This window comes from Panulirus ornatus, chromosome 44 (genome assembly GCF_036320965.1).
Source record: "Panulirus ornatus isolate Po-2019 chromosome 44, ASM3632096v1, whole genome shotgun sequence".
In the NCBI taxonomy this organism is placed as follows: domain Eukaryota; kingdom Metazoa; phylum Arthropoda; class Malacostraca; order Decapoda; family Palinuridae; genus Panulirus; species Panulirus ornatus.
In genome coordinates this window covers 7,388,750-7,401,053 of record NC_092267.1, presented here as the reverse complement: position 1 = coordinate 7,401,053, position 12,304 = coordinate 7,388,750, and the positions used below count along the sequence as shown (strand labels likewise).

Sequence of the window (12,304 nt, the reverse complement as noted above, 5' to 3'; positions counted from 1 at the left end):
TGGGTTTGGATGGTACTGCAGTGGAATTCATTAAAAAAGGGGGTGACTATGTTGTTGACTGGTTGGTAAGGATAAGCAATGTTGGTATGGATCATGTTGAAGTGCATGAGGATTGGCTGAATGCATGCATAAAGCCGGTGTACAAAGGCAAAGGGGATAAAGGTGAGTGTTCAACCTATATAAGTTTGGTGAGTATTTCTGGGAAATTATATGGAAGGGTATTGATTGAAAGGGTGAAGGCATGTACAGATCATCAGAATGGGGAAGAGCAGTGTGGTTTCAGAAGTGGTAAGGGATGTGTGGATATGGTGTTTGCATGTGAGAAATACCTGGAAAAACAAATGTATTTGTATGGAGCATTAATAGATCTGAAGAGGGAATATGATACGGGTGATAGAGAAGCTTAGTGGAGGGAGCTTTTAAGAGTATACGGTATGGGATATAAGTTGCTAGAAGCAGTGAAAGGTTTTTACCAATGATGTAAGGCATGTGCATGAGTAGGAAGAGAGGGAAGTGACTGGTTCCCAATGAATGTCAGTTTGCGGCAGGGGTGAGTGATGTTCCCGTGGTTGTTTAATTTGTTTGTGGATTGGGTAACTACGGAGGTAAAGGCGAGTTTTGGAGCGAGGGGCAAGTGTGCAGTCTGTTGAGAAGGGGGCCTGGGAAGTGAGTTAGTTGTTTGCTGATGACACAGCACTAGTGGCTGATTCAGGTGAGAAACTGCAGAGATTGGTGACTGCATTCAGAAAAGTGTGTGAAAAGAGAAAGCTGAGAGTAAATGTGAATAAGAGCAAGATTATTGGGTTTAGTAGGGTTCACAGACAAGTTAAGTGGGATGTGAGTTTGAATGGGAAAAAATGGAAGGAAGTGAAGTGTTTTAGATATCTGGGAGTGGACTTAGCGGCGGATGGAACCATGGAGGCCGAAATGAGTCAGATTGGGGATGGTAGGCAAAAGTTCTGAAAGCGGAAGAATGTGTGGAAGGAGAGAACTTTATCTCGGAGCAAAAATGGGTATGATTGAAGGAATAGTAGTTCCAACAATGTTATATGGTTGCGAGGAAAGGGCTATACATAGGGTTGTACGGAGGAGGGCGGGTGTGTTGGAAATGAAATGTGAGAAGACAATATGTGGTGTGAAGTGGTTTGATCAAGTAAGTAATGAAAGTGTAAGAGAGATGTGTAGAAATAAAAAGTGTAGTTGAAAAAGCAGAAGTGTGTGTGTGCTGAAATGGTTTGGACATATGGAGAGAATGAGCGAAGAAAGGTTGTAAAGAGGATATATGTGTCGGAGGTGAAGGGAACAAGAAGCAGGAGACCAAACTGGAGGTGGAAGGATGAAGTGAAAAACATTTTGAGTGATCGGAGCCTGAACATACAGGAAGGTGAGAGGTGTGCAAGGAATTGGGTGAATTGGAACAATGCGATATTCCGGGGTTGACGTGCTGTCAATGGACTGAATTTGGGCATGTGAAGCATCCGGGGTAAACCATGGAAAGGGCTGTTGAGCCTGGATGTGGATAGGGAGATGTGGTTTTATAGCATTACACATGACAGCTAAAGACTGAGGGTGAGTGAATGTGGCCTTTTTTGTCCATTTTCCTGGCACTACCTCAATGAAGTGGAGGGTAGTGACACTACTTCCTTTGTGGCGGGGTAACGACAGGAATAAATGAAGGCAAGCAAGTAAGAATATGTATATGTACATGTCTCTGTATGTAGATGTATAAGGGTATTTGCTGATATGTACATGTATGTATATATGCATGTACGGGCTGTACATATAAGTGTTTATAAGTGGAGGGGTCATTCTTAGCCTGTTTCCTGGCAGTACCTTGCTGAAATGGACAACAGTGATTAAGTAAAAACCCTAGAAACCCTTCCCTCTTGTATTTTAACTTTCTAAAAGGGGAAACAGAAGAAGGAGTCACGCGGGGAGTGCTCATCCTCCTCGAAAGCTCAGATTGGGGTGTCTAAATGTGTGTGGATGTAACCAAGATGAGAAAAAAAGGAGAGATAGGTAGTATGTTTGAGGAAAGGAACCTGGATGTTTTGGCTCTGAGTGAAACGAAGCTCAAGGGTAAAGGGGAAGAGTGGTTTGGAAGTGTCTTGGGAGCAAAGTCAGGGGTTAGTGAGAGGGCAAGAGCAAGGGAAGGAGTAGCACTACTCCTGAAAGAGGAGTGGTGGGAGTATGTGAAAGATTGTAAGAAAGTAAACTCTAGATTGATATGGGTAAAACTGAAAGTGGATGGAGAGAGATGGCTGATTATTGGTGCATATGCTCCTGGACATGAGAAGAAAGATCATGAGAGGCAAGTGTTTTGGGAGCAGCTGAATGAGTGTGTTAGTAGTTTTGATGCACGAGACCGGGTTACAGTGATGGAAGATTTAAATGCAAAGGCGAGTAATGTGGCAGTTGAGGGAATAACTGGTATACATGGGGTGTTCAGTGTTGTAAATGGAAATGGTGAAGAGCTTGTAGATTTATGTGCTGAAAAAGGACTGGTGATTGGGAATACCTGGTTTGAAAAGAGACATATACATAAGTATACATATGTAAGTAGGAGAGATGGCCAGAGAGCGTTATTGGATTACGTGTTAATTGATAGAAGCGCGAAAGAGAGACTTTTGGATGTTAATGTGCTGAGAGATGCAACTGGAGGGATGTCTGATCATTATCTTGTGGAGACGAAGGTGAAGATTTGTAGAGGTTTACAGAAAAGAAGAGAGAATGTTGGGGTGAAGAGAGTGGTGAGAGTAAGTGAGCTTGGGAAGGAGACTTGTGTGAGGAAGTACCAGGAGAGACTGAATACAGAATGGAAAAAGGTAAGAACAAAGGAGGTAAGGGGAGTGGGGGAGGAATAGGATGTATTTAGGGAAGCAGTGATGGCTTGCGCAAAAGATGCTTGTTGCATGAGAAGCGTGGGAGGTGGGCAGATTAGAAAGGGTAGTGAGTGGTGGGATGAAGAAGTAAGATTGTTAGTGAAAGAGAAGAGAGAGGCATTTGGATGATTTTTGCAGGGAAATCATGCAAACGAGTTGGAGATGTATAAAAGAGAGAGGCAGGAGGTCAAGAGAAAGGTGCAAGAGGTGAAAAAGAGGGCAAATGAGAGTTAGGGTGAGAGAGTATCATTAAATTTTAGGGAGAATAAAAAGATGTTTTGGGAGGAGGTAAATTAAGTGCGTAAGACAAGGGAACAAATGGGAACTTCAGTGAAGGGGTACAAATGGGGAGGTGATAAGTAGTGGTGATGTGAGAAGGAGATGGAGTGAGTATTTTGAAGGTTTGTTGAATTTGTTTGATGACAGAGTGGCAGATACAGGGTGTTTTGGTCGAGGTGGTGTGCAAAGTGAGAGGGTTTGGGAAAATGATTTGGTAAACAGAGAGGAGGTAGTAAAAGCTTTGCGGAAGATGAAAGCCGGCAGGACGGCGGGTTTGGATGGTATTGCTGTGGAATTTATTAAAAAAGGGGGTGACTGTATTGTTGACTGGTTGTTAAGGTTATTTAATGTATGTATGACTCATGGTGAGGTGCTCGAGGATTGGCGGAATGCTTGCATAGTGCCACTGTACAAAGACAAAGGGGACAAAGGTGAGTGCTCAAATTACAGAGGTATAAGTTTGTTGAGTATTCCTGGGAAATTACAGTGGAGGGTATTGATTGAGAGGTTGAAGGCGTGTACAGAGCATCAGATTGAGGAAGAGCAGTGTGGTTTCAGAAGTGGTAGAGGATGTGTGGATCAAGTGTTTGCTTTGAAGAATGTATGTGAGAAATACTTAGAAAGCAAATGGATTTGGATGTAGCATTTATGGATCTGGAGAAGGCATATGACAGAGTTAATAGAGATGCTCTGTGGAAGGTATTAAGAATATATGGTGTGGGAGGCAAGTTGTTAGAAGCAGTGAAAAGTTTTTATCGAGGATGTAAGGCATGTGTACGTGTAGGAAGAGAGGAAAGTGATTGGTTCTCGGTGAATGTAGGTTTGCGGCAGGGGTGTGTGATGTCTCCATGGTTGTTTAATTTGTTTATGGATGGGGTTGTTAGGGAGGTGAATGCAAGAGTTTTGGAAAGAGGGGCAAGTATGAAGTCTGTTGGGGATGAGAGAGCTTGGGAAGTGAGTCAGTTGTTGTTCGCTGACGATACAGCGCTGGTGGCTGATTCATGTGAGAAACTGCAGAAGCTGGTGACTGAGTTTGGTAAAGTGTGTGAAAGAAGAAAGTTAAGAGTAAATGTGAATAAGAGTAAGGTTATTAGGTACAGTAGGGTTGAAGGTCAAGTCAATTGGGAGTTAAGTTTGAATGGAGAAAAACTGGAGGAAGCAAAGTGTTTTAGATATCTGGGAGTGGATCTGGCAGCGGATGGAACCATGGAAGCGGAAGTGGATCATAGGGTGGAGGAGGGGGCGAAAATCCTGTGAGCCTTGAAGAATGTGTGGAAGTCGAGAACATTATCTCGGAAAGCAAAAATGGGTATGTTTGAAGAAATAGTGGTTCCAACAATGTTGTATGGTTGCGAGGCGTGGGCTATGGATAGAGTTGTGCGCAGGAGGGTGGATGTGCTGGAAATGAGATGTTTGAGGACAATGTGTGGTGTGAGGTGGTTTGATCGAGTAAGTAACGTAAGGGTAAGAGAGATGTGTGGAAATAAAAAGAGCGTGGTTGAGAGAGCAGAAGAGGGTGTTTTGAAATGGTTTGGGCACATGGAGAGAATGACTGAGGAAAGATTGACCAAGAGGATATATGTGTCGGAGGTGGAGGGAACGAGGAGAAGTGGGAGACCAAATTGGAGGTGGAAAGATGGAGTGAAAAAGATTTTGTGTGATCGGGGCCTGAACATGCAGGAGGGTGAAAGGAGGGCAAGGAATAGAGTGAATTGGATCGATGTGGTATACCAGGGTTGACGTGCTGTCAGTGGATTGAATCAGGGCATGTGAAGCGTCTGGGGTAAACCATGGAAAGCTGTGTAGGTATGTATATTTGCGTGTGTGGACGTGTATGTATATACATGTGTATGGGGGTGGGTTGGGCCATTTCTTTCGTCTGTTTCCTTGCGCTACCTCGCAAACGCGGGAGACAGCGCAAAAAAAAAAAAAGAAATATATATATATATATATATATATATATATATATATATATATATATATATATATATATATATATATATATATATATTAAGAATATATGGCGTGGGAGGCAAGTTGTTAGAGGCAGTAAAAAGTTTTTATAAAGGATGTAAGGCATGTGTATGTGTAGGAAGAGAGGAAAGTGATTGGTTCTTGGTGAATGTAGGTTTGCGGCAGGGGTGTGTGATGTCTCCATGGTTGTTTAATTTGTTTATGGATGGGGTTGTTAGGGAAGTGAATGCAAGAGTTTTGGAAAGAGGAGCAACTATGCAGTCTGTTGTGGATGAGAGAGCTTGGGAAGTGAGTCAGTTGTTGTTTGCTGATGATACAGCGCTGGTGGCTGATTCATGTGAGAAACTGCAGAAGCTGGTGACTCAGTTTGGTAAAGTGTGTGAAAGAAGAAAGTTGAGAGTACATGTGAATAAGAGCAAGGTTATTAGGTACAGTAGGGTTGAGGGTCACATCAACTGGGAGGTAAGTTGAATGGAGAAAAACTGGAGGAAGTGAAATGTTTTAGATATCTGGGAGTGGATTTGGCAGCGGATGGAACCATGGAAGCGGAAGTGAATCATAGGGTGGGGGAGGGGGCGAAAATTCTGGGAGCCTTGAAGAATGTGTGGAAGTCGAGAACATTATCTCCGAAAGCAAAAACGGATATGTTTGAAGGAATAGTTTTTCCAACAATGTTGTATGATTGCAAGGCGTGGGCTATGGATAGAGTTGTGTGCAGGAGGGTGGACGTGCTGGAAATGAGATGTTTGAGGACAATATGTGGTGTGAGGTGGTTTGATCGAATAAATAATAATAGGGTAAGAGAGATGTGTGGTTGAGACAGCAGAAGAGGGTGTTTTGAAATGGTTTGGTCACATGGAGAGAATGAGTGATGAAAGATTGACAAAGAGGATATATGTGTCAGAGGTGGAGGGAACGAGAAGTGGAAGACCAAATTGGAGGTGGAAAGATGGAGTGAAAAAGATTTTGAGTGATCGGGGCCTGAACATGCAGGAGGGTGAAAGGCGTGCAAGGAATAGAGTGCATTGGAACGATGTGGTATACCGTGATCGACGTGCTGTCAATGGATTGAACCAGGGCATGTGAAGCATCTGGGGTAAACCATGGAAAGTTCTGTTGGGCCTGGATGTGGAAAGGGAGCTGTGGTTTCGGTGCATTATTACATGACAGCTAGAGACTGAGTGTGGACGAGTGGGGCCTTTGTTGTCTTTTCCTAGCGCTACCTCGCACACATGAGGGGGAAGGGGTTGTTATTCATGTGTGGCGAGGTGGCGATGGGAATGAATAAAGGCAGACTATGAATTATGTACATGTGTATGTATGTATATGTCTGTGTGTGTGTGTGTATATATATATGTATACATGCATGTGTGGACGTGTATGTATATACATGTGTATGTGGGTGGGTCGGGCCATTCTTTCATCTGTCTCCTTGCGCTACCTTGTTAACGCGGGAGACAGCGACAAAGCAAAATAAATAAAATATAAATAAATAAATATATTGGTTCTCAGTGAATGTAGGTTTGCGGCAGGGGTGTGTGATGTCTCCATGGTTGTTTAATTTGTTTATGGATGGGGTTGTTAGGGAGGTGAATGCAAGAGTTTTGGAAAGAGGGACAAGTATGAAGTCTGTTGGGGATGAGAGAGCTTGGGAAGTGAGTCAGTTGTTGTTCGTTGATGATACAGCGCTGGTGGCTGATTCATGTGAGAAACTGCAGAAACTGGTGACTCAGATTGGTAAAGTGCGTGAAAGAAGAAAGTTAAGAGTAAATGTGAATAAGAGCAAGGTTATTAGGTACAGTAGGGTTGAGGGTCAAGTCAATTGGGAGGTAAGTTTGAATGGAGAAAACCTGGAGGAAGTAAAGTGTTTTAGATATCTGGGAGTGGATCTGGCATCGGATGGAACAATGGAAGCGGAAGTGGATCATAGGGTGGGGGAGGGGGCGAAAATTCCGGGAGCCTTGAAGAATGTGTGGAAGTTGAGAACATTATCTCGGAAAGCAAAAATGGGTGTGTTTGAAGGAATAGTGGTTCCAACAATGTTGTATGGTTGCGAGGCGTGGGCTATGGATAGAGTTGTGCGCAGGAGGATGTATGTGCTGGAAATGAGATGTTTGAGAACAATGTGTGGTGTGAGGTGGTTTGATCGAGTAAGTAACGTAAGGGTAAGAGAGATGTGTGGAAATAAAAAGAGCGTGGTTGAGAGAGCAGAAGAGGGTGTTTGGAAATGGTTTGGGCACATGGAGAGAATGAGTGAGGAAAGATTGACCAAGAGGATATATGTGTCGGAGGTGGAGGGAACGAGAAGTGGGAGACCAAATTGGAGGTGGACAGATGGAGTGAAAAAGATTTTGTGTGATCGGGGCCTGAACATGCAGGAGGGTGAAAGGAGGGCAAGAAATAGAGTGAATTGGAGTCATGTGGTATACAGGGGTTGACGTGCTGTCAGTGGATTGAAGCAAGGCATGTGAAGCGTCTGGGGTAAACCATGGAAAGCTGTGTAGGTATGTATATTTGCGTGTGTGGACGTGTGTATGTACATGTGTATGGGGGGGGGGGGGCCATTTCTTTCGTCTGTTTCCTTGCGCTACCTCGCAAACGCGGGAGACAGCGACAAAGTATAAAAAAAAAAAAAAAAAAAATATATATATATACATATATATATATATATCTAATATTATTTATTTTATTTTGCTTTGTCGCTGTCTCCCATGTTTGCGAGGTAGCACAAGGAAACAGACGAAAGAAATGGCAAAACCCACCCCCATACACAATGCACACACACACACGCAAATATACATACCTATACATCTCAATGTACACATACATATACACACACAGACACATACATATATACCCATGCACACAATTCACACTGCCTGCCCCTATTTATTCCCATCGCCACCTCGCCACACATGGAATACCATCCCCCTCCCCCCTCATGTGTGCGAGGTAGCACTAGGAAAAGACAACAAAGGCCCCATTCATTCACAATCAGTCTCCAGCTGTCATGCAATAATGCCTGAAACCACAGCTCCCTTTCCACATCCAGGCCCCACACAACTTTCCATGGTTTACCCCAGACGCTTCACATGCCCTGATTCAATCCACTGACAGCACGTCAACCCCGGTATACCACATCGATCCAATTCACTCTATTCCTTAACCGCCTTTCACCCTCCTGCATGTTCAGGCCCCGATCACTCAAAATCTTTTTCACTCCATCTTTCCACCTCCAATTTGGTCTCCCACTTCTCCTCGTTCCCTCCACCTCCGACACATATATCCTCTTGGTCAATCTTTCCTCACTCATTCTCTCCATGTGACCAAACCATTTCAAAACACCCTCTTCTGCTCTCTCAACCACGCTCTTTTTATTTCCACACATCTCTCTTACCCTTACGTTACTTACTCGATCAAACCACCTCACACCACACATTGTTCTCAAACATCTCATTTCCAGCACATCCACCCTCCTGCGTACAACTCTATCCATAGCCCACGCCTCGCAACCATACAACATTGTTGGAAAAACTATTCCTTTAAACATACCCATTTTTGCTTTCCGAGATAATGTTCTCGACTTCCACACATTCTTCAAGGCTCACAGGATTTTTGCCCTCTCCCCCACCCTATGATTCACTTCCGCTTCCATGGTTAAATCTGCTGCCAGATCTACTCCCAGATATCTAAAACACTTTACTTCCTCCAGTTTTTCTCCATTCAAACTTACCTCCCAATTGACCCTCAACCTTACTGTACCTAATAACCTTGCTCTTATTTACATTTACTCTTAACTTTCTTCTTTCACACACTTTACCAAACTTTACCAAACTCAGTCACCAGCTTCTGCAGTTTCTCACATGAATCAGCCACCAGCGCTGTATCATCAGCGAACAACAACTGACTCACTTCCCAAGCTCTCTCATCCACAACAGACTTCATTCTTGCCCCTCTTTCCAAAACTCTTGCATTCACCTCCCTAACAACCCCATCCATATATATATATATATATATATATATATATATATATATATATATATATATATATATATATATAAAGAATAAAAATTGGTAAAACTTCAACCTGTCATACCTTCTAATATTTTTTACATTGTCCAAGACACATCTTAATTTCTTCTCATGATCAAATATATATTGCTATGAATGTTGTGCATAATAATCTAAAGCATAGATCAGCTGTTCTTCAACGTACACAAAGATTTGTCTTGTTCTGCATTGTGCCTGACATGTCATTTTCACCTGATATTTCCTCAAATTACAAAAAGCCTTAAAATACGAATAAAGGCATTATTGTACTAGGTTAGGTTAGGATGATACGTTGAGTGGTATAATCACACTTGGTGAGTGTAAAATAAGTGCAAAGGAGAGCATTCATAATTCAAGTATATTTCCTTAAAACAGAATTATGTTTATGTATGTATTTTATGGCTTATCAAAAGCTGAAAAAGTACGGAGTAATAAACACCGGACGGATACCATTAAGCAAGACATATCTATACGTATAAAAAGTGGAAAATTCAAAATCCCTTTTATCGAGAAAATAATTTTACATCAAACTTCTTTATAGAAAGAGTAACGTAGCAAACTAGATAGCATAATAAATATTAGACATTTTATCGGAAGATATCAGACTGGTTCAGATGGTGTCGTGTGGATCAAGTCACACCGCAAGGAACCAAACCTAACATATTCAAAAACAATCACTATGTAATATTGAGTTGTAATAACGATAAAGTCCTAAATTATACGATTTTCGTCCACAATGATGTCGAAATCACCGTGCCCCTAAAGTAGAATAACTTAGGTGGCTGTTGCTTGACAGGTAAATGTAAGTGGTTACCATTGCATTGTTTGGGAAACATAACATTGAGTGAATGCAGATCAGATTCAGTACCATACTGTTTGTTACAAAACGCCGTAATAAATGCTAATAAACGCAACCTTAACCCCGCATCATATATTCTTCTAATACTTCACCCTTGGGGGGGGGGGGTTTACGTCTACTCTAAGTACATAGCTACAGCACTGGCAATATTGTCTTGTCACTTTGATGACCTTGGCAAAGCCTATTTCATCTATTCAAACTGTCTCCCTCCGTATTTGCAGTAATATCGACCGGGTAACCTGGCCATAAGGTGAAAAGTTGCTAACGAAATCTGTAAAGTTAACTTTGAACTATGTTGTTACCGTTCTCCGTGTTAGTGCGTCAGCAAATCACGAGGCGGCGTACATAACATGTAACGGACGCTCTCATTCGTCAACACACGCATTGCCATACAGCAGTACGCTATCCTTGCTAAATTACGATTTTCTCCCTTATCACTATACTCTTTCGTAAATGATAACTACCCTTTGAGTAGATAGAAATATACGTGAAAATGATTCATTTCGAAACAGCGTATTTGAAGGTGTTCTAAGTTTATTCAATCATGCTATAAATAGCATTTTCCTTTCTAAGTATTTTTCCTGCCTAAATATTGTCACTTGTAATCACCTCTTGTAAACAATAACTGAACTTTCACTTAAAACTTCTCCAATATTGCAATAAATAAGAATGACTAATCTCACGTCATATTACACGACATGCACATCATCAATTTAAAGAAGAAATGGCTTGGAATTTTTAATTTATTTTGAACTTAATCTAAGGTCCTGTAACTGCGCATCAAGGTACATTTGTTGAAAAAATACTTTAGACTTAATTTACATGTGAACATCTTATGTGGTATAAAGATAATATATTCAACAGTTTCTATGTTAAAAGTTTTATTCTTTTTTTTTTCGTTGCTTTGCTGGTGTAAATCGATTTTTTTTTTTACACATACAATTTACTAATTAAGAGTGCATCTCAGCGTATGGCGTGGGTGATGCTGTAAATGTGGATACATTGCAATAAAAGTTTAAAATCTGGGCCACAGTCTTTCATTACATTTTGAAAGTAAGAATACTTTTGAAGTCTATGGGGAAAATATTACGAATTGTGTTCTTACACAAATCGTGTGATGCTTGACGGAAATGTGTCCGAATTCAAAATTGTATAGTAGGAACACTTATACTGAAGGAAGAAAAAAAATTCTGCTGAGTTAACTTAAAAATGAAGAAAGCAGATTGAGCTCTGGCCATTTTTGTTGCTCAGCAACATCCCATTAGCCGTGCGCCCGCCTGCGGGATAGGAGCAGTATTGTTACACAATTACATTCTGCAACTTGATTCTCATTTACAATTTGTTTTACAAGCAGATTTTTCTTTCATTATTTCTTAAAAGTTTCTACACACGTCATATTTTGTAACTAAAGTCATGAACTTTTATATTTCTAGCCTGGGCCTGGGTACACACATACAGCGATCTCCCTACCGAACTGGTTTGACATTTTAAGTAATGTCGGTGACCATGCACGTTGATTCCCACTTATGTACATGGACAAGAGCCCACAACGCAAAGAACAACTAATGTCTAGACTGTAGGGTTAGTGGGGGGCCAAAATAAAAAAGGACCCGATAGTAAAAGGGATGAGGGTTCCTTGCTGGGCTTGGCCATGATGAAATCAGATATTTAGACCAATTGGCTTAAACATCTCTCCCAAGAACTAAAGAGCATCTAGGGGTGGAACACCCCCAGAAGGTGGCTCTCAGCCAAAAGCCGATAAACACGGACATTAAATTCCATTCCCGCAACAGCCATTTTGTTGACAACAACATGCAAAGTCCTATATCGTTTTGTTTTGTATCTTTACTTACGCCTGAGAGCTCTCGACCTCTACTTCATCTTGTCGGTTTCAATGGTTGGCTTTAGCAACACACGATTACTGGGATTTCCATTGTATATTTGAGAAAATAGTGGAGGTACACCCAAAGAATGTCTCAACAAAATCTGTATGTACGTTCATACAGACTTCGGGTGTCTCACTCAAGCGTTCTTGTCCACAGTCTCGAGAGTTTATAAAACAAAATAGCATCGACATAATAAGTACACTCCTTTACCTAACACATTCATATACCATAAAAGTAATGTCCCGGTAATACAAATAATAACATGCCTAATTCATATAAGCTGAAACAATATCCTCCAAATATTATATCTCTTTCTTTAAAGTTTACAAACATTTGCCCCACAAAATAACAAAGTACCTCCTTTAGAACATGAT

General features: G+C 41.4%; 1 long non-coding RNA gene across 16 annotated transcripts in view; it reads right to left on the bottom strand.

Annotated features, from left to right (window-relative positions):
• LOC139762703 (uncharacterized) overlaps positions 1-12,083 on the bottom strand; it is a 41,622-nt gene extending 29,539 nt beyond the window's left edge. For 7 of the 16 annotated variants that reach the window (XR_011715799.1, XR_011715800.1, XR_011715798.1 and 4 more), the window contains exon 1: positions 9,232-10,340. This is a non-coding gene — a long non-coding RNA (uncharacterized lncRNA). Of the gene's footprint in view, positions 1-9,231; positions 10,426-11,897 lie in introns of those variants that run through there. The other 9 variants (XR_011715803.1, XR_011715810.1, XR_011715805.1 and 6 more) reach the window with 8 other exon arrangements.
• Positions 12,084-12,304: the final 221 nt, after the last annotated feature.